A 26,771-nucleotide genomic window follows, 5' to 3' on the forward strand; every position below is an offset into this window, starting at 1 on the left:
GGCAACGGCAAGCCGCGTTAAAATTTGGCGCGCGCGCGTTTCGCGTACAAGGCGGTCGCACAGGCTCGCATAATTTAGTGTAAACAAACGCGACCGAATTTCGATGGAGGCGAAATTCAAGAGGCCCGTGCACTGTGCGGCGTCAGTGCACGTTAAAGAACCCCGGGTGGTCGAAATTTCCGGAGCCCTTCACTACGGCGTCCCTCGTAGCCTGAGTCGCTTTGGGACGTTAAACCCCAATAAACTATAAATAAACGATGAGCAATGCCCGAAAGCCGTTTCCGCACCATCTTATGAGATCACGCGGACATAAGGTGAGATGGTAAATGTCGCCCTCTACCCTATTTCACCTAAAATAAATGAATGAAATGTAAACTACCCTAACTACGACGAATTTCACATAGAAAATTTAGAGCTGGTCGCATTCATAACCTGCTCCGCTGGCTGAAACGGTCGCAGCACACCCACGTTTTGATTACGCATGCAAGGAAACCGGTATATTGTCGCCGCAAACTTCTACATCGACATATGATGCGGTTGTTGCGTGCGGCATCTGGTATGCCAACGGCGCAGAGCAACCGGTTAAACAGATTACCGTTCCCCATTCATTTTCGCCCAGCGAAGTCGCAGAGCCGTAATACGCGTCAGCTGTTGCATGCCGGGAAGTGTTGCTCGCCAAGAGTCATCATCTCGCGTGCGCAATTATGCAGGCTCGCTTCCAATTTTAAGGGCGGGCATCTCGGAACACGAACATGCCACGAGAGTTACACAAAACGGAATGGCCGACGAATACGATCTGCCTCCAGCCTTCGACATATGATATGCGTGCTAAGTGCACTAATTAGGAGATGGGGGAGCGACCATTGCCCACTCACTTTGTGCTCGCATGCATAGCCGATAAGTGCAAAAACGTGCAGGACGCACTGCTAAGGTTTATATTATATAAAGTCGTAAATCGGAGGTTAGATCATAAAATAACGATGATGATGATGCATTCTTATGGCGCAAGGGTGTCTGTGCCCAAAAAGCGCCATCAAACAAGGTTTATTTTTTTTTATTTTCGTCTAATCAAGGTGGCTTAAAATATCTATTTTCTCAAGCACTTCGCCCTAAAAACGCCGAACACTAGGTCAGGGCTTGCACCCATTGCATAACCGGTGGGTACCCAGCGGCACAGGGGATCGAACCCTGGACCTCTCGCTTTCGAGGCGGATGTGCAAGCTACTATAGACCATCACTGCGGTGCAGACCGTAGAACTGATCAAAACCTTAGTTTCTTTAGTCGCTCGTCCAGTTAGAAGAGCCGTTATCAGGGCCCAATACTCCCCCAGTGTGGCATTTTTTTTTTTCCCTCTCTCTCTGTCTTTCTCGGTATAGGCAGGAAGCGTTGGCATATCACGGCAGTGTACGTGTTTTTCCTATTTCCTGGTCTCCCACGTATTACAAAACGAAATGCCGCTAGGAAACTGCATATATCACGGAGGTATGCTTGGCGGACTTCTGCCGAACCGACGACTCCCGTTTCCAGTTAGCTGTGACACCTCAAACTGAATGTCTGGTGCATCCCGACACACGGGACACGCTTCGCATGCGTGAAACTGGCATAGAATTGGCAAGTCAATCTCTTCTTCGAGGGAAGATGTAAAGCATGAAATGCGTTGCATTAAGGCCGACTCATGGATGGTGGTACCTGCACTTGTGTCCTGACTGTTAAAGGTAGAGTGAAAAGGAATCTGAACTCGTCTTTTTGCCGCGGGAACTCGATCTACACGCTCCGAGCACTCATAGAAACCTTGAATTATTGCCCTGTGTGGCCGATTTCCCTAATTAAATCGGATTGACATCCGACTCCCGCCTTTATTTTTTGAATTCTCCCCGTACGGTGGCCGCAGTCGACCAACGCGTGGAGCCAGCTCCGTGGAGGCTTTGCTTTGGCTTTATTTTGTTTTTTAGGTTTCCGTGAATAAATAGTTTCATTCGCATATAATATAGCCGCAAAATAAGCCCGCAGAAATAAAAATACGCGCGGACTATTTGCTACTACGGATTACTACGTATTACTCCGCCGATGGCAGAGCGGCAAGCCGCCGCGGGACTGGCTGCAAGGCACTCCACGCGTTGGTCGACTCCGCCCACCGTACGGGGGAGAATTCAAAAAAAAAAAGGCGGGAGCCGGACGTTAATTCGATTTAATTAGGAAAATCAGCCACACAGGGCAATAAATCGAAGTTTCTAAGAATGCTCGGATCGTGTAGATCGAGTTCCCGCGGCAAAAAGACGAGTTCAGATTCCTCTTCAGTGCACCTTTAAGGACCCTCCGCAATCAGCCCGCGCGCTCCGCTTCCGTTGGCTCGTGTGAAAAGCTGTTAATGGTACGGAATGAGTCCGCACGAAAAAAAAAAAATTAAAGGGAGGTGTGTCATTCTCCGCTTGTTTGGTGGCCGAGCGGTCTCAGAAACGAGAAGGCAAAAGACTGCCGTCAGAACTAACAACGCATTTAATTAAGCTCATGACAAATGTGTCGTTTAGCCGCCGCGGTGAATCAGTGGTTATAACGCTCGGCTGCTGACCCGAAAGACGCGGGTTCGATCCTGGCCGCGGCGGTCGAATTTCGATGGAAGCGAAATTCTAGAGGCCCGTGTGCTGTGCGATCCCTTTGTCTATAGCCAGTCTATAGGCCTCTTATAGACTATTGCCTGTCTATAGCTATTTATCCTTGTGTATTCACAGTCTATAGACAAAAGTCTATTAAAGTGTATGGCCATAAATCTAGAGACTGTCTATAGCACTTGTATCGCCTATAGACTGTTCTTCAGGATTTGTCTATAGACTTCATAGACAGAAATATATGGACAGTCTAGAGACTGCTTACAAAAATTGTTGTAAGCGATGTCAGTGCCCGTTAAAGAACTCCAAATGGACGGAATTTCCGGAGCCCTTCACTATAGGGCGTCCCTTATAGCCTGAGTCGCTTGGGACGTTAAACCCCCATAAAACAAACCATAAACCAAATGTCTCATGTAATAGACCTACAGGCAAATAATTTATTACTTGCCGCTCACCACAAGGAACGCACTACTTTTTGATCGCGGTTGTAGGCAGCGCGAACAAGAGCGCTACCTTTGACAGCGTTGTTACTGATATATATGGAACAGAGTACGGAGTCGTGTAGTGTGCTCTGAGCGCACTACACGGCACTACACGAAGCGAAGGTCCCAGCTTTCTCAAGGACCCGTCCGTTTGTTCGTCGTTCGGGTCACAGGAAAACTTCGGTAAAGTTTAATAACTGATTTAATTGGCTAACTGCGTAAAAATTCAGGGAGGGGGGGGGGGGGTGGCACTTTGTTGACCTAAAGTGCGGTGAGGCGAAAGCCTTAAGCGCACTGTTGCTGCTCGTGTCACTGATGTGTGGTTAAGATGTTAGTACAAAACAGTTTGCGCATCTTAAATGCTGGAGACACTGGAGGGCGCCTGGGAGGCATCCGTCTGATTCGACGCCTTACTGCAAACACTCTCCAGTGTCCTAGAGAAGGAGAACTAAATATGCGTTGGCCGGAAGTAGCGTAACTATTAGCACGCTCGGCTGCGGAACGGAAGGATGGTAGTTCGAATCCCATCGTGCACAGATAATTTTTTTCTGGTCTGACTAGAAAAAGCGTGACACCTGTGCTGACAACCTTCTGTCGACAACGATGGGGCATTAAAGGCTTCCGCCTTAAAAAGAAAAGTACAAAGAGTATGGTAGACACGACCGTTCGTTCGGGCGCCTCGCAAGCGACTGCCACCGGAGCCGGGCATCCGGTCCTTCGTGGTCGAGCGTGGGAGCGATCAGGGGCGCACTTTGGACGCGCACACCTCTCTCCTGGTTCGCATACGGCTCAGGGTCGATGTCCCTCTTGGCTCTGCTCTTATTCCCTTTTGGTTTATTATTGCGAGAGCATTGCATAGCTCTGTCGAGTCAACAAAAAGTTCATTCACCTTTTTATTCACCTTCTTCTTCTTCAAACTACACACCGAAGCATTACCTGCCAAAACGTTACTCCACGGGACTAATATATATTTTTCTCTGTACTGTTAACTACCGTCTGTGCTCTTTGCCTGCCCCCCCCCCCCCCCCCAATCCTCTTTTTCAACTGCTTAATTTAGGCTTAAGTGTATTTATCTGTGTTCTGCTACGTCAAAGCTACGTAGCTACACTTAAGGCCTGCTTTGTAACTAGCCTCTTTATACGTAGCCTGCTCCTACACATAAAGGCCTGCAATAAATACTATGTTATAGAAAACAAAAACGCCGCGAGGGTCCAGTGGTCCCGGCATCGGCTAGCTAACAAAGCTGCTTTGTTTACGCCAGCGGTGCTTCAATTCCCGCTTGGCACTGAATGTTTTTTGTTTCTTTTTAAATTTCTGCTGGATGCCATTCAAACGGAAATGCTCGGCACGTTTTCGGATAAGTTCGGCTTAATTTCCGACCTCATGTTCAACGCAGTTCCCGGATCATGTTCGCCTGAATTTACCGCCAAGTGGAGCTAAAAGAATTTCGTGCTCGATAAGGTTGCGCGCGGAGACAAAATCGTCGACAAAAGAAAAATTCACGGAGATCGATCAAGGCCGCGCCAAGATCATCTACGGATCGCATCCGCTGCAGCGTCCTGTGCGAAACCCGATGCCTCCTCGGCGAGTGCCGCGGGTTCGCTCAAAGTCCGAAAAACGAGTGACTGCGCTCGGAACCCCGGCCATACGAGAAGCGCTGAAACTCGAAACCGCCCCTGCAAACACGTACATATGCACTGGGGCAGCAACAGAAACCGACCGCCTGAGCTGCACAACAGCGATACGGCGATGAGCCATGCAGGAGGGGCCGGCATCACGGCACGGCTGTCACACAAACACGCGCCAATTCAGCGGCTTCAGTTAGTCAGCCTGCAGAGTTAGATGACAATGAAGCGGTGGGCGGGACGTGCAGGTATTTCAAAGATGGCGGTACGCGTGTGCACGTGGATGACAGCCCGAGGCACACGGGAATATGCAATGAAGTCAACACACATCCAGGTCTCAAGGTCATTTTGTATAACGCCCTCGCTCTTTTTTTTTTTTTTGTCGATAGAGCAGCAAAAATTCAGGGGGAACTTTGGTTGTCTAAAGTGCTGCAAGGCGAAAGCGTTTCCTGGCGCACTGTTTTTTTTATTGTTCATATTTTTGATGTTTCTTTCCTGATTTTTATTTTTATTTGTTTTGTTCTAATTTGTTTTTAATTTATGAAACCCATGCATTCACTAGATACGCCCTTATTATTGCTCAAACCCTGAGCCTTCCTGGTAGCGTCTCCACTTCAAATGCCAAAGGCCCTAGTTCGGTTCCCAGCCTCGACCCAGTTTTTTTTTTGTTTTTTTTTTTTTAAGTAGTGACGTCGAAACGCGGAAATACTTGCTAACATTCCTTGGTCACGACAGTATGAGGCTTTCGCCTTAATAACAGCAACTGCTTGCTCGAGTACAACCACGTTCGCATAGGCGTTCACCAGGCAGGCATGCGGCAGTGCCGCCAAGACTTGCCCCATTACACTTACCGGACAGCGCGGCGCTCTACGCGGCTGAGGTGTACACGATAGCGGTGCATATACAGTAACGCTACGCTAAAACTGTCCGTGCTTTCTAACACAGCGAGATCAACTTCTCTACGGGAGTCTGCGCATGCGTAGATGGTCTCCACGGGGCGCGTGCGTGCCACTGCTCTGCTCAGGCGCTACCCGCTCCCCACGTAGGCGGACCGCGGTAACGGATCGAGAATCGCGTTGTGCTAATACTGCACAGAACGATGCACAGAAGGGCGACCTTTGGCGCACGTTGCGTGCGTGTTGATGAAGGCGAGTTATCACGCGTTTTCTCTACAGTTTGGTTTATGGGGTTTAACGTTCCAAACCGACCAAGGCTATGAGAGACGCCGTAGCGGAGGGGCTCCAGAAATTTCGACCACCTGCGGGTTATTTAGCGTGCACTGACATCGCACAGTACACTGGCCTCTAGAATTTCGCCTTCAAAGAAATTCACCCGCCGCGGCCGGGATCGAACCCGCGTCTTTCGGGTCAGCAGCCGAGCACCATAACCACTGAGCCACTGCGGCGGGGTAGGAAGGAAGTCAACAGTGTCAATATGAAGTCTGTATAGACTGTTTATAGACCATTTTTTTTATAAGGGTCTGCCCTACAGTGTGCACGACCAAGCGGAGCAACCCGCGGGTAGTAGCTGTTTCGGTAGACTGCAGGTTGGTGTGCGGACGAACATTTTTGGCCGGAGAGCGGGCTGTCGCTGGAGCCGTCCCTGCTCGCCCGTGGCCACAGCGCGGGAAACTCGGTCGCGATGGGCAGCTCGGTGGTGAGGGCGGAGCGGTCGCTCGGTAGCTCCAGCAGCCGCTCCACGCGGAATGACTCGGGGGTCGCCGGAGTCGAGGTCGGCTCGGCAGCCTGCGACTGAGGCGGTACAGTGCGCGAGGGCAGAAAAAACACCGATTGGTCTCCGGTATTGCGAGCTCGCGCTGAAGACAGAATTAGCGTTAATGCACTCGAAATCGCGTTTTTATAGTGGTGTCACACGCGTTGAATGCATACAGCCATGGACGAAAGTTTACGGGACGCGAGTTCCAACGAAATGTGCCCCAGAAGTTCCCAGGCCAACGCACCGGTATCATACATTCTAACGGGATATAGCAATGGCGGAATTCTCTCTTTCGACGTCTTTGGCAGAAAACGGTTTATGGGGGTTTAACGTCCAAAAGCGACTCAGGCTATGAGCGACGCCGTAGTGGAGAGCTCCGGAAATTTCGACCACCTGGGCTTCTTTAACGTGCACTGACATCGCACAGCACACGGGCCTCTACCGTTTCGCCTCCATCGAAATTCGACCTCCGGGGCCGGGATCGAACCTGCGTCTTTCGGGTCAGCAGCCGATTGCTAGCCATAACCACTGAGCCAAGGCGGCTCTTTGACAGAAAAAGGTCACGCGAGTGGCAGCGGTCACTGCTCCAGCCGTTACGGGCGGGTGCCTTAGCTTGAGAACTCCTGCCCAGTACAGCATCGGCTCAATATTGGGAATATATAGGCAGACACCGGTACTACAAAGCACCAGATTGACGCCATTCACTTCCAATATTGGGCCAATTACCTATACTGTTTGGGATACACGGTACAGCTTTGGTCAAAAGACCAATCCACAGGGTCTGCTTTTGATGCCTGTAGTCGACAAGTCACGGAAGATATCAGATATCAGGCAATGGGGGAATAGTGTTGTCCTCAGCCCTCCTGACTTTGTTCTAGCTTTAACTGTGGCTGCCCAGTTATATACCACTGACAGCACATGACGCGCTGGTCAGACAAAAATGCTCTTAGAACTGTCGTCTTTCCTGCACAAAAGTTGATAGTATCGCCATAGTCATGCAGGGCTATACTGCGTTTCATATATACATAGCAGGCAACGCTGCGGAGGTTGCTGAAGTAGTGCGTCCGCGAAACTATATAGTCCTCCGCCACGTATATTCGTCCTTCTCGAAACTCCATTGTTTGGAAGAATACAAAGAGCGGTACAAAACGATGTGGTAGCATTGAAAATCACGGTCGAAGCTGTGAGGCGCTCAGTGTTCGGGCTCTCTGGCCATGTTCAATATGGAGTGACGTGAACTTGTTTGCGCGCGGATTGAGGACGATTTGCCCTACCAACCGCGTAACATACCGCCACGTGTACTTTTTGCTTCTCGAAGTCTCGACGAGTCGCAGGACGAAAATGTAGCAAGAGGCAAAACGAAGTCCAGGAGATGCCAGTCACAGCCCTTAAGATTTGTCGCAACGAAATATGCTTGTGTTCGCTTTGGTTGTATGTCGAACTACTTTTTGCGCGCTAACTTAGCCTGCGCGAACAGGGGCGCTAGCTTTGGCAGCGTTGCCTGCTATGTATGAAACGGAGTATAAACCCCGCGCCTGTCTTAGACCGCGGTTGGACTACGTCAAGAACGCGCTCGGCTCCGCATAGTTGACACTGGGGAAACCATCGACGGTATCGCTCGCTAAAGAGGGCGTTTCATTTAAGACTTTACTCAGTTTTTAAAAATCGGCTTTTTGTGTTAGCAGAGAGCTTTTTCCGGCATAGCACTGTCAGCGCTGTAGTGCATCAGAATACAGCTAAGATGTGGTAACCAGCAGTTAACTTTCTAACTATTACTGTAAAGATCCTTAATTAGTGAACGGCGTGTAGCCCATCGCCAGTAATAATCCACATCAGTTTTCAGAATCGCGAAAACGCGGTTACCCTCGGCGCTGTGGCCCACCAAATTTTGGCTAATTCGCCGAGTTACGTGTACTGCAGAGGTTGCTTCGCCTGCAAGCTTCTCGAAAGCGCATGTATTTTGGCGCGATGTAGCCAAAATTCGTTGGCCCACTGAGCCGAGGGTAACAGGATTTTTAGAATTCTAAAAACTGCCATGGATACTACTTACGGTGGACTGCACGCTTCTAAATAATTAAGGATCCTTACAGCAATAGTTATTGATTGACTGATTGAAAACATCTTTATTTGCTCAATATTCTTAGAACATATGGGTGGGGCGCCTAGTCCAGAAGATCATTGGTTATTGCAGCTGCGCTGACCCTCCCCACCAGACCGTGCTGACGGTCAGGATCGTCGCTGAGCAGAATAGCCTCCCACTGCTCCTCTGAGGGCTTTGGAATGGGGTCAACTAACGGATTAAATCGGCATAGTCAATAGTTAAAAAGTTTGCTATTCAATATCAGTTAACCAGCCTGCTAGTTAGCACGTCTTAGCTGAATTCTGATGAACAACACTGCTGAAAAATGGTATGCCGAAAAAAAAGCGCTCTTCTAAAGAGAGACTTTTTAAAAGTTGTCTAACGTCTTCGGTGAGACACCCCGTACATCGGCGGCAAACACGCCAAAGCGCGAGTTCAGGTCGTACTGTGGACGCCTGGTGGCTGTAAGAGGAACCGGTGGCGTCGGGCGTCAGCGTGCGGCGGCTGCGCGCCGCGCTGGAGGTCATCCAGTCCTCGACGTGGAACTCCCGTCGCCAGGAGAACTTCTTCCTCCGCTTTTCGGGCGTCGGCGCGAAGGGTCTGAACACGCCGCCGTCGCCCTTCTCTCCCTTCTGCGCAGCAGCGCCATACGGCGCAGCCCAAAATAATGCCTATAGAAAAGCAGGAGGCCATGCACCGGCGGGTGCAGAGCTTGAAGACGTTGCAGAACAACATACAGGTCACGGGAATAGAACCGAAAAACAAGGAAAAGAGCTTGCGTACGGATTACCGTATACTACAATTATGCAGCAAGGCTTGCTCTAGTTTAGAACTGCAGTTCTTTTTTTAATTGCGCAAATGTGCCCTTCGGAATAGGAGCGCCATATGCAGGGCTTTTCACCTAAGACTTTACACAGTTTTTTAAGTTAGGCTTTTTGAGTCTCGGCACAGCATTGCCAGCGGTGCAGCACATCAGAATAAAGCCAAGACGTGGTAACTAGCAGGCTAGTTAACTAATATTGAATAGCTAACGATTTAACTATTACTGATAGGCTCCATAATTAGTGAGAGACGTGCAGGCCACCGTAGTTAATATCCATATCACTTCTTTGAATTTCGAAAACGCGTTTACCCTCGACGCTGTGGCCCAACAAATTTTGGTCATTTCGAACAGTTTAGAAGCACTGGAGAGGCTGCTTTGTCTGCAAGTTTCTCGAAAGCACATGCATTTTGGCGCGATGTAGCCAAAATGTGTTGGGCCACAGTGCCGACGGTTACTGCGTTTTCGAAATTCTAAACCTGATATGGACATTACTACACGATTCTCCGTAAATAAAGAGCCTAAAATTAATAAACTATAACTATCTGGTGGCAGGTTGGGGTGTATGGTAACCCTGACTGCCGAGGTGTCGCTTGCGTGCAGCTCGAAGTCCGAGACAATTAGTCAGCAAGTAGTGAGCTAACGTCGTCTCTGCAACGGCATAGCGGGGGCAGGTAAGAAGAGGAGTCTGATGTCCAGGAGGCTCTGACAGCAGGCGTCAGCGCAGCACCCTACCGGATTCTCCGCAACGCCATCTCCTCACTGCGCGCTAAACCGCAGGGAAGGTTGAATCCACGCGGCGGAATTAAACCACGCGTGGAGCGACGGAGATACTATTCCTTCTCAGGCAGTGTGGCGTCTCCTGTGGATAACTTCAATATAGGCGGCGGGTGTGTCGCTTGAAGTGGATGGCACGCATTGTCCGCTTCCCTATCCGGAGAGGGCGTGGGTATGATATTGCACGATGGTGCACATATCGAAAACGATTCCCAGGTGACTGGCTACGAGCCGAAGAGGCTGAACTGACGAGGGGAGTAGAGCCAGACGGGGCGAGCTTGAAGGCTTGCACTTCTGCCCTCTGATGTCATCGGGGTAGGGGACGCGGGGTGAGGTGTGTCGCCGTAATCGGTTGCAAGCTACTGCGAGGAGCAATTTTAAAAAATTATTTCTCGATTACAGGGTCCACGCAGAGCTTTCAAATTTGACTCGAACACTCACAAAGACAACCTATACAGTTTGTAGCACTAGAATAGACCCACCGAAATAATTTCGGGGTCCCTCTGAAGTAGACATCACTGACGGTGGCTCTGTGGTTACGGCGCTCGGCTGCTGACCCGATAGACGCGGGTTCAATCCCGGCCGCGGCGGTCGAATTTCGATGGAGGCGAAATCCTAGAGGCCCGTGTACTGTGCGATGTCAGTACACGGTCGAAATTTCCGGAGCCCTTCACTACGGCGTCCCTCGTAGCCTGAGCCGCTTTGGGACGTTAAACCCCATAAACCATAAACCGTCACTGAGGGCAACGAGTTCGGATATCACAGAGGGAAGCGGCGCCTCTGTGATATAGGAACATGTCTGGCGTACCTCGGGGAGAGCCGGACAGAGGTGTGCAAAATACGATCTTTTGTGCTTGCATCCACGTAAGCTCGAAGCGCGCCAATGGAGTCAGCTCGGAGAGGGGGCTCTGCTTCTCTTGCCGAACGCTGACACTGAAGGAGTCGGTGACCTGGGGGCGCTGCCATGGAGGGGGTTCCGAATGTGTTGCATGGGCCAAAGTTGGGCCAAGATCATTGTTGCTAGGTCAGATGCTGCAAGGGTTGCTTGTAGTTTCAGGCTTCGCGCACTACGACGCTTCTCCACGAGTTCATCAATGGTATTCAGCTCAGCTTCCGCTTGTAGTGTGTGAACAGGGGGTCAAGCGTGGAAGGCCAGTGGCAACTCGCATGGCCTCTCTGTTGACCGTTTCCAAGTGGCCCCAATCTCTTAGGGTACGGCGTTGGAACCGGACTTGGTAAACAAGCAGAGGCTACAACACAGAGCGCACTAACGTTCGAGCCACATTAGAGCATGCACCACCTGTTTTCTGGCCAATTCGGAGAAATTGTAATTTCTTTGTAATTCCTGCTTTGTAACTGTTTCATTTATTGCACACTTGGATTGCATGACCCGTTTTGAGAGTGGCAGTACTGCTATTCTGTATTTACTATCTTGGAGACACCCTGTAACGGCCTCAGCACAACAATAATAAAACAGTTGCAGCGTACTAGCAGCCTTCTATCGCGCAGATCGAGCCCCACGGTGCTACAGATCCAGAGCTGTCCAGGTCGACACCTAGTACCCGCATCGACGAGGCTGTAGTAAGGAGTTGGTCGTTCAATGATAACTGCACAGGTGTTAGCAAAAGGCGGCCTTCACCCCATCGGTTTATGATATATATATAAAGTTTGACATTTCAACCCACAACTCTAAGCCAATCTTGGTGCACCACAGAGAGGACTTGTCCAAGCGCGGACGTTCCATCCAATGGATAGGCAGAAAAGGAAGTTAAGCCCCATTAACACACATTACTGATTTCTACTGAGGATAACGAAGAGAAAAAAGTGCAGTGAAATAAAGACAACTAATACCCCGCAGACAAGGGCTGATTATACACAGTGAAGCGATTACAGTTGCCCATGCGTCCACGGTCTCTGCCTGCAGTGTTCGATCACGGAATCCAGTGTTCAAGTTTTAAATCCCACACAGCCGCACGTTGTCCTAAAAGACGCCGTCAACCCAGCAAGACCGCGAGTCTATGACAAAAGGACATTAGCACGTCATCGTGGTAGCCCAGCGTCATCCTGCATCAGGCGTGTACAGTTCAGTATTCCTGGTCACAGAGACAACTGTGCACGCCGGCGTAAACTCGCGGATAAACGGTTCGAATCAACAAGCTCACTTTCTGAAACTTCGAGCGGAACCAGCCAATCGGGACGCCGGAATGTAGAAAATTCAAAAGCAATGCGTTTACAGGGACAGTGCGGGAACAGCGCGCGAGCAGTTGGTTGTTCGCACGGCCGCAAAGACTTACGTCGGCATTGCCTTCGCGGAATCCCAAGACTTCTTGGCCCTGCAGGGTAACCACAAGTGTAAAAAGAATGAAATAAAGAAAGGAGGAAAGAAAGAAAGGAGGAAAGAAAGAAAGGAGGAAAGAAAGAAAGGAGGAAAGAAAGGAAGAAAGAAAGGAGGAAAGAAAGAAAGGAAGAAAGAAAGAAAGAAAGGAGGAAAGAAAGAAAGAAAGAAAGAGAAAGGGAGCAAAAGGAAGAAAGAAAAAGGAAGCAAAAGAAAGGAAGAAAGGGAGAAAGAAGAGACGGAAGAAAGGAAGAAAGAAAGAAATAAAGGAAGAGAAATTCACTCGGCAGAGTATGCGTTAACGTTTCCCCCCTAGACAGAGCAGCCGCTGACGTGTTCAGACCCAGCAAGCGTACCGACGCGTATCCCCTTCTCCACTCTCCCGATTTAATCCGCCAATCAAAGTGTGACCCGCCGTATACACCCCTCTACTCTGATCGGAGGCCGTTTCCTCTCGCCATCTGATGCTTGCCCTCTTTTTCCCTCCCATTTACCCCTCTCCTATTTGCTTCCTTTCCACCAAGGCATCACACGCCAACGCCGGACACTTTTTGCGACAGTCTGTGTTCTAATGCTAACGCATCAAAAAAAAAAAAATCTTGTTCCGTTATATTCCAAAACATAGAACGCCATGCTTCAAAATCCTGCTGAAAGCGGCAACAATAAGATACGGACACAGATCGTGCGGTGTCGTTTATTTCGCTCCCGTATTTTAGCGGTCAGGTCACAGAGCGTAGCCTGTACTATGCAGACCTGACGCGTGGCCTGCATCCAGACGAATGAGCAAAGTACACCGACTAAAACAGCGCGTCTTTTAAGACCGCTGACGTATAGGAGCACGAAATGGACGCACAACATGGCTATGCAAATAACAGGCCTTATTTTTAGAAACAAACGCCGCGTCTCAGCAGCGCTCAGCACTGTGAAGAGCGATGCTATTCACAATGATAGCGCAGCGACGTCAAACCGCGATTCCGATCTAAGATGGCTGCGCTTTCACCGTCTTGATTAACGGCGTTTGCCGTAGAGGCAGTGTTACCTACAGATGAAACAAGGCAGAAAAAGAAAACACAACCAAAGATTTCATTTCTTAAATATGGGCTTTCGATAAAAGCGAATTTCTCCCGGCCGCTCCACACGGTCTATATGTCAAAAAAAGAAAAATCGCACGTAAAAAAAAAATAAAACATCGAAGTGCGGTGCCTGCGCGACGGTTCAGGCGGGACTTTCAAAATAAATCAAGATTTCGACAAACACTATGGTCCAATCCGGCCTCAGAGATTCTCAAAGGAACGGTATGATCTCGGAGGTCATGCATATAACGGCGTACCAGACACTCACAGCAATTTCATTGTTTCGAAGCCAGGAGGGAAGGCCGCTGTCGTCGCTCCCAGGTTGTTGCCAATTGCAAAAGCCTGCAACAACCAGACGCGCGCAGCGCGGTCCGTAAGCTCCTGGAACGATTATGATGCCAAAGTCGAGGGGACGGCCAAATTGTTCGTTATAAGCGCTGCTTCGATACAGCCGTAAACAACGCAGACAACAAAACGCATACAGCATAGGTGGCTGCTTCTTACACGTGTACACATCAACTGGTAACAAAAATTGGTAACGGTAATTTTTAGCATACGCCGTACCAGCTTCCCTGCGTGGAAGAAATTCCTGTACAATGGCGACATTTACGGATATATACACTGTAAACAGAAAGGCGTAAAAAGGGTGTAAAGTCGTCCTCTTGAGCACACCCTTTAAAAAAGGCTGTGCGCAAGAGCATAGTTTATTCCTTTTTTACTCCCATATAGGTGTATGCGTGTTTAGAGTGCCCACTTTGTCGTTTAGTGTGTCCTTAATCCACTTTGTCGTCACTTCAAGAATGCCAGAACACCTGTATCCCATCTTCTCCAGCAGGCCATATGCAGCTAATTTTTGCCTCAGAGTCATCGCCATTGCGCAGGAATTTTTGCCGCACAGGAAAGCCGAGTGGTATGCGTTTCGCAATTCGTCCGTTATCGCACGCTTGGAGGTTCGATCGTCCCCGGTGACACACGTGTCACGCGCTTTTCGGAGTGAGCGACGCGCGCCTGCCGCACCAAGATAAGAGCCGCTTTATGAATCGAGCTCGCATCTCTGGTCGCACAGGCCTTTTCACCTTTGACTTTTTGAGCTAGAGTACAACTAACAACTAACGATTTGTATGTGGATGAGCCAATGACCTTCAATGCCTCACACAGTCAAACCGAACTTAACTGCGTGGTGTTGTGGCCCAGGATATGGTAGTATGGTCACGTGATTATATAACCACTGGACACCACAATGACCTTCAATGCCTCACAAGGTCAAACCGAACTTAACTGCGTGGTGCTGTGGCCCAGGATATGGTAGTATGGCCACGTGATTATATAACCACTGGACACCACAATGACCTTCAATACCTCACAAGGTCAAACCGAACTTAACTGCGTGGTGATATGGCCCAAGCTATGGTTGTATGACCACGTGATCACACGACTATGAAGATTGGGTACCCGACCCTGACCTTGACATTTGATTTGAGATAGTGGGCACCACATCAGCAATAACATTCAATGCCTCACAAGGTCAAACCGAACTTAACTGCGTGGTGATATGGCGGCCTAAGTCACATCGTCAGTCGTCGAACTACGAATGCCCGCTGCTCGCGGCATCGTTCAATTTAAAGCCGGCAAGGAAACTTCGAGATAACAGGTCGAGATCATCTAGACTAATCTGGAAACATGTAGATGCAGCTCTTCATGGATGTGATCAATCGAGGTAAGTCCGGTCGCTTCTCGCGTCACGAACAAAAATGATAACACCCCTTTCCTGCTGCCTTGCGCGAACGAACGGGCACTACAATGATACGCGGCAATATGACTATGACCACTGGGTACCTGCCCTTGACCTTTGACCTTGATATGGAGACAGTAGAGATCATGCTTAACAGAGCTTTCGTTCGTATAACTAGGTTCAAGCTACGTTGAACTCCAGCCAATTTTTCGGGCGCAGCCATATTTCCACTGGGCTGTGCCAGCAGCGTTCTGATTGGCGGATTTCACACAGGCATCCACTGCGCATGCGCAGCACAGAGCAACACGCACGCTCGCTCAAGCTGTAAACAGTGAAGGGAATATTGCTTCGTTTCCGTCGGGGCTCGGCAGAATATTGGGGACAGCTGCGTCTATACGGTCATAATCAATAGAGTCGTTAAGCATATCGGTGATGCATTACCCTACACGTACAAACACTATATTAGGGCTCCACTATGCTAAAGATTTCTAATTGAAGGCGGTCGCTTTCGCGTCGGCCGAAAAACATCTTTTTTGGTCCTTTGGTTATAGCCAAAAGCGACACTGGAGAGTAGATGAACCCAAGAACCGGCTAAATATTAGCGCATTACGTTCAGCCATCTTACAAGATTATGAAACGACGTAGAGCACTTTCAATCGAGCAGGTTGAGCCATAAGTGACCATCTTCATGTCGATTCCGATCGAACATCGTTCGCCATTGCATTGGTCAGTTGCAAATAACCCTTGACCATAACGAAATTGAGCGTGCTGATCGCAACACACTGAACAGGAAGGAATAAAAAGGGAGTAGAAGCTGTCTTCTAGCGCACTCTTTTATAAAAGAAAGTGCCCTAGAGGACAGCTTACGCTCCCTTTTCACTCCCGTATATGCGTATTCGTGTTTAGAGTGTATGGTTTAGGTTTGGTTTGGTTTATGGGGTTTAACGTCCCAAAGCGACTCAGGCTACGAGAGACGCCGTAGCGGAGGGCTCCGGAAATTTCGACCACCTGGGGTTCTTTAACGTGCACTGACAACGCACAGCACACGGGCCTCTAGAATTTCTCCTCCAAAGAAATTCAACCGCCGCGGCCGGGATCGAACCCGCGTCTTTCGGGTCAGCAACCGACCACCATAACCACTGAGCCACCGCGGCGGCGGTGTTTAGAGTGTATGGTCTGCACCCAAGACACCTGCGAACGCCCAATAACAGCACCGACTTTAGCGATAATCTTGAATTAAATTAACTAAAAGTATCCCCAATGCACAGGTATTTTTGTATGACCACTTCAATTACCCTCAAATTAACTAGGATGACCACGCTAATCCTGCTACCTGACACCAGGAGACTCGTGCTTTTATAGATGGGTGCCTTAACTTCAACCTTTCGCAGCTTACAGTCGAACCCACGCGTATCTCATAAGATTTTATCCACATATCTCGAACATTTAGCTCCGATCTCATATCCGAGGAATATCAGAGATAAAAAAAATCCACGACGTTTTCAGCTCGAAGCCAGTAATAACATGTGATGAAAAAAAAAAAGCGCTTTTTACGACAAAGGCAATTGCTCAGCTATTGATACTGAACTAAAATTTTGCCCAATTTTTTAATCTTGTTTCACTGATCGCCGCAAGCACGAAAACTGGTTACTTTTAAACAAAATATTATTTAACTAATGAATAGATTCAACCTTTGCAGTTTCTCCTCTTAACAAAAAAAAAAATACCCTGGTACACTAATAACTTTAGAAGGTTTGATACCCAAGAAATACGTCCTTACCGAGCTGCGAGATGTACTTCTAAAAATCATTTATAGGAAAAGTACTATGAAACCGAACCTGAATATTCATCTGCTATTTAAAAAGCTAAACGCTCCTGTTTCAACAGTGGTCTACCAAAGATGTTAACTGCAAACCCTACTGAATTCTGGCAGGTGATAAATCCACAATAAACGCGTCCTATTTCCCTTACAAATGATAACGACGAACCCGTAGCTAATACTCAATGCGCCAACGTATCTAATTCTGCCTCTTCATCTGTGTTCACCACTAAAACCGACGCATCACATATTCTAGGTCCTTCCACGTTTCCTGGTATGTCATCGATTACTTTTTCTCCTGCCCCCGCCGCGGTGGCTCAGTGGTTACGGCGCTCGGCTGCTGGCCCGAAAGACGCGGGTTCGATCCCGGCCGCGGTGGCTGAATTTCGATGGAGGCGAAATTCTAGAGGCCCGTGTGCTGTGCGATGTCAGTGCATGTTAAAGGACCCCAGGTGGTCGAAATTTCCGGAGCCCTTCACTACGGCGTCCCCCATAGCCTGAGTTGCTTTGGGACGTTAAACCCCAATAAACCAAACCAAACTTTTTCTCCTTTTGCTATTGCATGTCTGATCAAAAATCCGAATTCATCAGCTGGAGAGGACGAAATCAGCCCGATGATCTTGAAGAACACCATGTCTATAACTGCTGAATAGGCTTGCTTGTTCACACAGTCATACCACAGAGGTTCGTTGCCAGACGGCCGGAGGATGGGGAAAGTCGTTCCCATACACAAATCAGGTAACGAAACTTCTCCTTTAAATTACCGCCCCGTATCCGTGACCAGTGTTGCCAACTCGCGGAACATGTCATCCTCAAATCACACAGCTCTTCAACTCCAATTTTTTCACCCCTCACAACATGGCTTTCGCAAAGGCATGTCATGCGAAACTCAGCTGGCCATTTCCCTTCATGATGTTAGAGCACCGGACGCGAAATTCAGAAGTCGTGGGTTCGAATCCCACCGGCGGCATGTGGTTGCTTTTTACTCTGCTTTCATAAACCTCCCATTGAAAAAAGCTACAAAATTAAAAAAAAAAGACATTCCCTATGCTCCTCGGTTGCGGTGACTGTTGGCTTCCGTCATTTATGGCAAATACACACTAATACGGATGGGAAAGCAATAAGACAACCAAAACAGCTGCCGAGCTAACACATCAATCAAGGAGGGTGAAAAAATGGAGTATTGTTAGGTAGAGGGCTCCATTCGGAAGATGTGTATACATTAGTTCGATAATAGTTCAGTCGATGAAGACGACGATATGAAATGCACAACGCGAGAGAGTGTATATTATAATAAGGGAGCAATTACTCATTGACGTCCACCCGAGCGCAGCCATACGGCTGCAAAGGAAAGCTATGCAGCTTTCTCAGAAACTTCGCTGTGAAAGAAAAATTCGTCCTGGTCCGGGGTTCGAACCCGGGACCACCGCTTCACAAGAGCAGTCGCTCTACCAACTGAGCTAACCGGGACGGCAAGCTTATGGTAGGGCGAGAGCGAATTGATCAATAACTCGAAGTGGGAACAGTGTTGGTCAAATGTTTTTAGGGGAATCCCCCAAGGTGGAGTAGATTTGTAATAAGGGAGTAATTACTCATTGACGTCCACCCGAGCGCAGCCATACGGCTACAAAGGAAAGCTGAACAGCTTTCTCAGAAACTTCGTAGTTAAAGAAAAATTCGTCCTGGTAATTACTCCCTTATTACAAATCTACTCCACCTTGGGGGATTCCCCTAAAAACATTTGGTCAGAGTGTATATTAGTTCGACAGTAGTATTAGTTCATGGAAACGACGATGTGCAAGCCGAGAGCGAGAGTGTGTGTTTCAGCTTAGCACGAGGCGTGAATAATCAGCTGCGGCGATAGCGCTGTGCTATCGCGCAGTGACCAGCGAAGCTGATTTGCTGGCATCGCCGCGGGTTCAAATCCCGGTCACGGCAATATTTATTTTATCTATTTACGGTTCGGCCAACGTCACTATCAACGTCACACAAACTCGGAGAGCCGGTTAGACCTCGTCAAGATATCGCTTTCGCACCAAAAACCCTATCGTGTCGGCGACTTTGGCCCTGCAAGCCGTGAAGTGGACCGAGTGCACTTGACTTGCTGACGAAGCAAAAAAAAAAAAAAAAAGAGGAGGAGAGTAAGCCGTTGGGGGGAGGGGGGGGGGGGGTGAAAGAGCAGTGCACAGCTGAGCGCGCTACACTGACGGAGCCCTCGCCTGCAGCGCAAAGCCCCCGATAACAAAGCCCAAAGGTCTTCTGTGGAGGTGCGCAGAAATACAGCTAAAGGGGGAAAGACCGTCTTACTTAGCGCTCCCTTGTTAGCCGCGATCAGCCGAAGCCGTCAGAGGAGGGCGAGAGATAAACAGGATCCGGCCGCGGAGGACGACGCATGGTTCGTGGCCATCTGAAAGGCGTCAAAACGAACCGACAACCGGCTTTCGAGAGCAGCATACATTCTTTGTTTGGCACAACGGGAAGCGAGCTGGGTGCCTAAAAGAACCCGATCCTCCATTCAAGGCTACGTTAGAAGTGGCGGAAACGTATTTACCCTTCCGAGGCGTCAGATATTATTACGGCCCTTCGCTTTCGGGTTTTATTATTTGTTTCTTTCCGGAATTAGGAACGGAAAAGTTGGGAGATAACTTCCGAGCTAAAATTCGGGTGCGAATCGCGTTATTCAGAAAAAAAAATTCGTACTCCAAATTTTCTCGGGAAATTTTTTTCTTTTTGCAGCACGAAACAAGTTTAATATTGAACAGTTCGCTTTTCCGCTCGACATACAGTACAATATTTTTTTTTTGCTATTTCATAAACAACATCTAATTTGCAGGTTCCCCTAAAAGGATGCTTACCAATTAAGATTTTTTCTTAATCTATTAGCAATATTTCGCAACGTACGTCCCCAATCTCCTACGGAGCACACCCGCGTCTGCGCAAGACCAACCTGCCTTTGTGTGTACAATGTGAAAACATTCAACAACACAGCGATCATTTCAAGCTCGCAGTGTCCTTGGATTAGGGTGTCCTTAGCCTGCGTGGTGCTTAAAGGTGCACTGAAGAGGAATCCGAACTTATCTTTTTGCCGCGGGAACTCGATCTACACGTTCCGAGCTTTCTTAGAAACTGCGATTTATTGCCCTGTGTGGCGGATTTCCCTAATTAAATCAAATTAACGTCCGGCTCCCGCCTTTTTTTTTTTTAATTCTCCCCCGTACGGTGGGCGGAGTCGACCAACGCGTGGAGTGCCTTTCACCCAGTCCCGTGGCGGCTTGCCGCTCTGCCATCGGCGGAGTAATACGTAGTAGTGCGTAGTAGCAAATAGTCCGCGCGTATTTTTATTTCTGCGGGCTTATTTTGCGGCTATATTATCTGCAAATGAAACTATTTATTCATGGAAACCTAAAAAAAAACAAAATAAAGCGAAATCAAAGCCTCCACGGAGCTTGCTGAAGGGCACTTCACGCGTTGGTCGACTCCGCCCACCGTACGGGGAGAATTAAAAAAATAAAGGCGGGAGCCGGACGTTGATTCGATTTAATTAGGGAAATCGGCCATACAGGGCAATAAGTTGCAGTTTCTAAGAATGCTAGGAACGTGTAGATCGAGTTCCCGCGGCAAAAAGACAAGTTCAGAATCCTCTTCAGTGCACCTTTAATACAGGGCATCTAATGCGAATGCAAGGTAACCGCTGGTCCTCAAGGGTAACGGAGTGGATTCCAAAAGGAGTCAAGCGTAGCAGGGGGCGGCAGAAAGTTAGGTGGGCGGATGAGATCAAGAAGTTTGCGGGGATACGGTGGCGGCAACTGACAAAGGACCGGGGTAATTGGAGAGACACGGCCTTCGCCCTGCGGAGGGCGTTGTCAGGCTGACGATGATAAGACATCTAGTCTGTAGTTGTGTTTTGGCCTCCCTCTTCTAAATCACCCCCTTTTCGACCTTAACCTCAAATTCATCCGCCTCATGAAAAAAAAAAGCACTAAAAGAGCTAAGACACTAGCTGAACGAACTCTCCCCCTCTCGAATAACCACCTTACATCCGCAAATTTTTTCTTGAGATGCGTTCAGCTTAGTGAACTAGAAAAGAAAGATCGTTTAAATGGCTCATTTTTCCGAGAAATATCGAGTTTTTAAGAAATATATTCGGGGTGCAAGAATTGTTCCCTACCCTTTAAACAGTCTAAAGACAAGTCCTAAGGAACAGTCTATAATAAATACGAATCCTACAGAAAGTCTATAGACAATGTACCGATTCATGGCCATATACTTTTAGTAGACTTTTGTCTATAGACAGTCTATAGAGTAGGAATAGACGAAAAGAAATATCTATAGGAAGCCAACAGAGTCTATAAAAGTCCACAGACTGTCTACAGACAATTTTTATAAGCGCGAAGGTATACAAGTGCGTACACGGAGAACTCGAAAGGCCAGCTTCTTCTCGGAGGGTGCCGCACTGGTTTCTTCGTTTGAGGCGAATTTAGCGTCCCTCACACCACAAATAGGGCTTTGTTTTACTTCAACCAGCCAACGCAGCGAACACATGCACACCTGACGACGCCGCGCGTGCACACGCTATTTATATCGAGTGCCGCCGCTTCGCTCCGCTCTGCCGCACACGGCGCCACCTGTTGGCGAAGCGTCCCCTCCGCACGTGCCGGTACGCTTGACAGGAACGACGAAAAGAGGCGCGACACAGAACAATACACGTGGCAGTATTCCTCAAAACAGTGGGATTTATGGCAGCCCTTATAAATACGGTCTACAGACGGTCTACAGACGGTCTACAGACGGTCTACAGACGGTCTACAGACGGTCTACAGACTTCTTACATAGGCTCTATTGCCCTAACTATAGATATTTCTTTTTGCCTATTCGTAGTCTACAGACTGCCTATAGACAAAAGTCTGCTAAAAGTGTATCTATAGATTGCCTTAAGACTGTCTATAGCATTTGTATTGCCTACAGACTGTTCTCTAGGATTTGTCTACGGATATCATTTGTATTGTCCATAGACTGTTCTCCAGGATTTATCTACAGACTGTCTGTAGAATTTGTATTGCCTATAGATTATTCGGTAGGATTTGTCTTGGTTTTATGGGGTTTAACGTCCCAAAGCGACTAAGGCTATGAGAGACGCCGTAGTGGAGGGCTCCGGAAATTTCGACCGCCTGGGGTTCTTTAGCGTGCACTGACATCGCACAGTACACGGGCCTCTAGAATTTCTCCTCCATCGAAATTCAGCCGCCGCGGCCGGGATCGAACCCAGGTCTTTCGGGTCAGCAGCCGAGCACCATAACCACTGAGCCACCACAGCGGCGCAATGCTTACTGCCTTAAAGGCTTATGCATGAAATGCGGAACGTGGCATGGGCTTTTAAGGGTACCAAATGGATGCCGAGGGAGGAAAAAAACCGTGGGCCAAGGTAGAGAGCCAAGTCGGGAGATGGGGTTTGAGAATCTGCGTGCACAAGTTGACTATCAGCGACAGGGGCCTTTTCTCCTAGCTCCTGTATACATGAACCATGCAGCGTGATTACTACTACCGTTACTAATAATGCGCACGATATCAACTTGCCATTTGCTAGTCTGCAAAACAGCATACAGCGGAAAAAAAAACGTCAAACAGAGAGAGGTTCCACTACGCTCCACGAAGACCCGCCAGCCGAAAAGTGGAACGAGAAAATAGCAGCAACGCCCATCGGCTAACAGCGTCAGTTCGTACACAAACGTAAATAAAACTGCACACAGGGAATTCAAGTGGTTCTAATTCCAAGTGCGGACGCATGCAACACAGCATGTCCTTACTACTCCCATCCTATAGCTAGCCTTCGGACAGGTAGAGATGGAGTAAAACGCTGGAAAGGTGGTTTTATGAAGGAATACATGACGTTTCGGCCTACGGGTTGGAAAGGTAGGCAATTAGGAAAGGGTAAGCGTGCGCAAAGGCGAAACGATTTGCTCTCCGCACTGTGTACGGTCTGCGCAGCCGCTACCTCCGCTTGCCCTTTGTACACCACCCTCCGTGAATGCGTACTGAACAAAGGCTGCAGCTTCTGGCCGGGGCAATGCGTAATTCTACACCTGACTACAGGCCGCCATCCGTCGAGCCGACGGTCTGTTGCTCATACGGAGACCCACTGGAATGCACAGTGTAGCCGACAATAAGAGGCGGTCCCACGTCCATCTTTGTTGGCGCCGTTACAATATACCGGGTGTTTCAGCGAAAACTGTCAAAAATTTTCATAGATATGCTTTTCGGGGTAAAAACATGGCTTTTGCGGCACAGTATTACCAGTGTTAGCGGACACCAGAAAAGTGTTGTATTGTTTTAAGTAGTAAACTGGTTAACCAATTTTTAATAATCAAGTTCTTAACCAGCTGACTTAGGCGCCTAGTTGCAATTGGAGATTTGTAGCCGGTCTTTACTAATAGCCGTATCAGTCATTAGAAATCCGAAAACGCGATTACCCTAGGCGTTGTGGCTCGACAAAACTTGGCTTTCTCGACTAGTTACGTGCACTGGAGGGGTTGCTTTGCCTGCATGCTTTCGAAAGGCCATGTATTTTCGCACGATGCAGCCAGATTTTCTCGAGCCACAGCGGGGAGGGTAATCGCGTTTTCGAAATTCTAAACACTGAGATGGCTATTACTAATGACCGGCAACAAATCTCCAATTGCAACTAGGCGCCTAACTCTACTAGTTAAAAAGTTAATTATTAAAAATTAGTTAAGCAGCTCACTACTAAAGACAATACGCCCTTTTTCTGGTGTCCGCCAGCACTGATAATACTGTGCCGCAAAAGCCATATTTATATCCCAAAAAGCGTATTTATGAAAAGTTTCGAAAGTGTTCACTGAAACACCTGGTATATGCAGTGCAATGCGAGTCGCCAACTAGCCGGCCTGTCCGAACCACACATAGCCGCGACAGCAAAACTGACAAGAGGAGCACGTGTGGGATTAATACGCTCGAACGGGTGTTGCGTTTTATCGAATACGCGACCGGGGATCGCAGCTGTATTTTTCTCGCATTGCGTACCGCAAATTCCTGCACATACCAACCGGCGAACCAAACGCACGCGACACGCCACCAGCATCGCAAGCAGCCATTACACCACAAAGTGTGCTCCATGCAGTGAAAGCAAAGGAAAGAAAAGGAAACAAGTAGGAAGCACAGCAGGTAAAGTATTGCAATAGGGTATTTCGTTGAGCTAGTCTGTGCATGTTGTAAGTTAAAAGCAATTCAGGCAAGACGAAAGGAGGTCTTATGTTTTGTTCTACACTGTCAACAGGGGCGTAGCCAGAGGGGGGGGTGTCATAACACCCCCCCCCCCCCCCCCCCCCCCGAAATTTTCTGAGCGTCGCATTCTCCCCCGCCCCCAACCCCCTTCCTTTTTATTGGCTTTTTTTTGTTTCGCTCGTCCTATTCACATTGCATCGATGTATTGAAAAGTAAAAACGAAAATAAGAAAAGCGTCGGTCTATTGACCGAAATAGTTCCTGTTCCAATAAGAAGTCGAAGTTATTGTAGAAAACAGTCACTCTTCTTCGCCATCGCGCGACGTATGACACTCCTTTTAATTGTAGGCACAGTTCTCCCAATTAAAACACAGCTTTTCACGTCAACCTACTTTCTCATCCTTTGCGTTGTCCCCAAGTGATTATAAACTATCGCGAAAATAAAAAGTGAACTTTTTTAAAGCGTCTCTGCATACAGGCGCAGGTTCACACGCATGGGGCAGAAGCTTTGGCAAACACCATTCGTTCGCAGTTGCTGATTTTGTTGTAGATGAGAAGCTTTTGTGTTGTATATTATGCGAAAATCATTGTAAGTATCCGCGATGTTTCGTACGAATGTATTTTTGTGAGACAACAAATGTTCTTTACGAATCAAGTCCTCGGAGTCATGTGTGCACTCATATTACGTAGATATTAGTGACCGAAACAACTAACCCTTCGGCTTTATTACAGCACAAAAAGTGACTAATATTGTTCGGGCAGTGGCTTTCTTCCTTATTTTTTATTTTTTTACCGGCGGCGCACAACACTCCACCGAAAAATATTTCTGGCTACGCCACTGGCTGTCAATACTTGATGCAGAGCCACGCGTTGATTGTGCTCGTTTTCGCCTATTTATTGCCCGACAGCAAGAAAGATCCTCAGTTGTGAGTGAGCGCCGCGTGTATCTATACTTCCTTCGTCCAGTCTCGGTCGCGCCGCGCCTTTGCCCGTTCAACACAAAGAAAGCTGTGCAACCACGATACTCGTCAGGCGCCGATAAACGCACACACAACAGAGCGCCCAGTCCCGTCGGTCAGCCGTCAGGATAAAAGTACTTTGCAGTGGCGGTACTGCGTACTGCTAGTCCGGTTATAGCAGCTTGACCGATAAAGGCATTCGGCACGAAAAAACACCGCCGTGCGGAGAACGCAGAACAGGTGCCCGTTATAACAGTCGCCGTCACCCCGCCCCTATCCACCCTTTCATAACAGCTGTCCACCCGTCAAGGCGTGACACTCGATTAATGAAAACGCCACGGACCGACCCGTTGCTTGGCTTCAGGCAGGCAGAAAAAAGAAAAAAGTACAAACCAGAATCTGCGTCGAGGTTCTCGCACGTGCCGGACTCAACCTGGTACGGCATACCTGTCTATTAATAGCACCGTCACGAACAGCGAGCGACAAAATTAAAACTAAACGCGAGAGGCGGCCAACGACGCAATACTTGTTGCTCAAGCTGAAAGCCGTGCAAAGCATGGGGGCTGCACCGGCAAGGTGTGATAGGTGACAGAATAGTTGCCATTGAAATGAAACTTCCAAAGTTATGACGCTACCTTTGCTCCAATCCTTGTTTCTCATCCACACACACACAAAAAAAAACTAGTATTAGAGGCAATAGCAGAATTTGTACGCTCGAAAATGGCCGAGGAGAAACGACCAGGCTAACTGTTCCGCAAAATATTCTTTACTGCGTAAGATAGTTCACAAAAAAGCACCTTATTTGCGACATGAAGAACGCTGAATTCACCTGAACAAAAAAAAAATACTGCTAATTGCAGCAAACTAAAAAAAAAAGCTGCGAATTGGCCTTGTACACAGATGTGTCCATAACACCTTGAAGGTCAATGACCCGAATCGTATCCCAGCTATGAAGTCGCTATATAGTAGATGACTCAAAAGAATCTACACCACCTGGGATTCATTAACGTGCACTGACAATTGCACAGCGCACTGTTGTCAGTGTCATTTAACTACCAACTAGTCCTTCTCATCTAGGGCGAGGCCTTACTTGCGTACCAGGTCATGAGAGGTCATATTTGCATCAAGCGGAGTCCGACGCTGTACAGGAAACTACTTCGCATTCCGCTGGTAACAGCTGTGACATTTGCTTTGCAGTTAGAGAATAAAAGATAAGAGCCAAATGTCAGGAGGGTTAAACAGACGGATCCGGTTCACTACACTCTACAATGAAGGGGGGGGGGGGGGGGGGGAACAGGCCGCTAACATTACTGTTATTGCTACTACAGTTATGGTAGTCTTCGCGCACATTTTTTTTTTTTTCTGGAATGATGCTAAGCCATTAGAAAACAACCTGGGGATGTCGCGCAATGCCGGTGAATAAATTTATTTACTGAATTTCTTAACATTTCCAGTTTCCGTTTCGGATCCAGCAGCAGAACAATTGTTACAGCGTTACAAGTAATGTT

The 26,771-nt window shown here is 48.3% G+C and overlaps 1 protein-coding gene and 1 non-coding gene across 2 annotated transcripts in view; both read right to left on the reverse strand.

The window, feature by feature from the left end:
• LOC149346650 (sphingosine kinase 1-like) overlaps positions 1-26,771 on the reverse strand; it is a 126,105-nt gene that overhangs the window by 24,962 nt on the left and 74,372 nt on the right. The window lies entirely within an intron of this gene.
• Positions 18,463-18,536, reverse strand: TRNAT-UGU (transfer RNA threonine (anticodon UGU)). Its single transcript has one exon. It is a non-coding gene; the product is annotated as a tRNA-Thr (tRNA).

Source organism: Amblyomma mixtum, chromosome 4 (assembly GCF_055824585.1).
Source record: "Amblyomma mixtum isolate Tamu chromosome 4, ASM5582458v1, whole genome shotgun sequence".
NCBI lineage: Eukaryota > Metazoa > Arthropoda > Arachnida > Ixodida > Ixodidae > Amblyomma > Amblyomma mixtum.